Genomic DNA, 2,475 nt, shown 5'->3' with positions numbered 1-2,475 from the left:
TACACACACACACACAGAAAGATACTAATATTATTACTTTTTTTTTTTTTTATTAGCCAACTGATTCTCAGAGAATGTAATTTACCCATCTTTCTACGGATAATGAGAAGAAGTTACCCAGTTTGGGGTAAATTGCCAATACAGCTTCTAGCAGATAAATATTGGTTATCTAAGAGCTGAGAAACAAACCACTCCGTAACTTACTGGTTTAAAGCAAGAACGATTTATCTTTTTACAAATGTTTGGACAGGTAATTTAGGCAAAACTCAACTGGAGAAGGTTGTCTTTCCTTCATGCAATGTTGATTTGACTTATTCATGCAGATGCAATCAGTTGGCAAGTCAGCTGGAGGCTGGCTGACCCCATAGGGCCACATGCTGGCAATTGGCTGGTGGTAATGAACAGAGTGCCTTGGTTTTCCTCTACCTGGCTTATAAAGCAGACTGTCTTGGGCAACCTGGGATTCAAGAGAGAAACCCCATGTGCAAGCACACGTTCATATTTGTATTCCTAATTGTTGACCAACCACTGGCCAAATCAAGACACATGAACAAGCCCATAGTGACCACAGAAGAATACTATATAGGGACGTAAGTAACAGGAGGCACGATTCACTTTGAATTATTAACGTGATAACTTTCCGCAGTCCTGAATCTGATTCAGCTCAGTATCATTTTCTACAACCAGTATACAGTTTCAGATGGTCAGTTTAGGAAGCATGCCTAAAGTAAGTCCCAGGAGGTTATTTGTTTGATTTAAAATGCCCAAAGCTCTCACATTCCCAAGTTTTCCCATCAATCTGCAACAGATGTCTGACATTTCAGCACTAGATAGTGAATCATTTGTGTTAGGAACGTGTTCCTCATAAGACAACATGGATCTCTATGAAATAGACTCCACGTAAATTTACCAGAAAATTTACAATGGGACCAGTAGCCCTTAACAGCTGCATTTAAAATAAATAAGGATTTTTGCTCTTTAGAGAACAAATGGGAGAAAGCCAATTTCTGGATGAGACTGTTGCCCTGAGAAGGTAGATCTGGATTTAACATCACTTTAGAAGTCCCTGGAAGGTCAACAGGGTACAAGGAAGGGAGCAAACTTTGAAGACTTATTTTATGTTGCAATGAATCCAAGAGCTGAAGAATGAATGTAGAGAACTCTTCAGCAACCTGACCTTTAACTCTCTCAGTTCCTATAAACCTGTCTCCTACACATTTGCCATCATACGTGCCTTAATAAATTTTCTGTCACCAACTATATTCTTTTTTGCCACACTTGGGCTTTCAAATCATAGCAATTTTTAATAATGAAAATTATGTTTTAAAGAATAGAAATTTCCAACAGTGGTATTCAGACTTTGGAAACCCACAGAGTAGTTCTACTTTACTCATTTCTAGAAAAAGAAAAAAAAATTCTACCCATCCTCATCTTGCCCACTTGAAGTATAAAGATGAAGTTTTTATTATCCTAAAATTGCCTCCAGCTTCTGGACAAAAAAAGTGATACTATAAGCCAATATTACTCTACCTTTCTATCTGCAATTTCATATAAAATCATGATGCAACAAAAGGAACCAAACAACAAATTCATAAATTACGGTCAGGCGAACCTTCTAACATTGAGGCTTGCCATTTATTTCAACTAAGATGCCACCACTAATTTAAGCCCCTGTTGTCTCTATATAAATGTTTTAGTCTCTATGGTTATATTTTATTTCTTTGTCACATTAGTACAGATATGGTCAATACCTCCAGAACCACTCTATTATTATCAATATATTACATCTTATAATTATCCATCAATAAAAATCAATTTGAAAACGAAACAGATTATTATTAATTTAATTATTTCTATTCTCCTTGATAGGAAATAGTAACTAGCCTTTCAATATATTATATAGAGAAGAGAGAGAAACATTTGAAACGCTTCCTAAACTTATAGGTCATCCTTGCACGGGGGCTATGCTAATCTCTGTATCGTTCCAATTTTAGTATACGTACTGCCAAAGTGAGCACAAGACAGCATCATTTGGAAAACAGTTTAATTTCTGATATCAACTGATTGATTTCTTCTTCCCTCCATCTTCCTTCTTTTCTTCACTATTTTTTTTAGAATTAGAAACTTTTAGGTATGAATGTATTTTTACCCTTCACTCTTTAAAAAAAGAAAAAATCCCACTGTGTCAACTGTGTTGGGTACAGGAAGGCAGTGGGAAATTAATCCTTTAATAATACAACAGACAGAAAAGCAGTCACTTTGGCGCCCAAAAGCAATTAGTGGAAGTAGCCAGAACTAGGAGAGCAGCTTTCTTGGTCTCAATGATAAGGCAGTATAGGAAGGCCAATGTCAATTACCAGAATAGTTAGGAAAGAAATTATTAAAAATACATAGACAGGAGCAAGTATCAAGGAAAGCTTGCCGGACTGAGCTGTGTTCAATGTGAGAACTTTCTAGGTAAGTGTTAAAGAGGAT

The 2,475-nt window shown here is 36.2% G+C and overlaps 1 non-coding gene across 1 annotated transcript; it reads right to left on the bottom strand.

Moving 5' to 3' along the window:
• Nucleotides 1–1,914: 1,914 nt before the first annotated feature.
• LOC121029063 (U6 spliceosomal RNA) lies at nucleotides 1,915–2,018 on the bottom strand. The gene has a single exon (XR_005789569.1). It is a non-coding gene; the product is annotated as a U6 spliceosomal RNA (small nuclear RNA).
• Nucleotides 2,019–2,475: the final 457 nt, after the last annotated feature.

The sequence above is a fragment of the Herpailurus yagouaroundi genome, unplaced genomic scaffold (genome assembly GCF_014898765.1).
Source record: "Herpailurus yagouaroundi ecotype Mexico unplaced genomic scaffold, PumYag 100, whole genome shotgun sequence".
Taxonomy (NCBI): domain Eukaryota; kingdom Metazoa; phylum Chordata; class Mammalia; order Carnivora; family Felidae; genus Herpailurus; species Herpailurus yagouaroundi.
The sequence above is the reverse complement of the archived record's forward strand: the minus strand, read 5'-3'. Positions and strand labels throughout refer to the sequence as shown.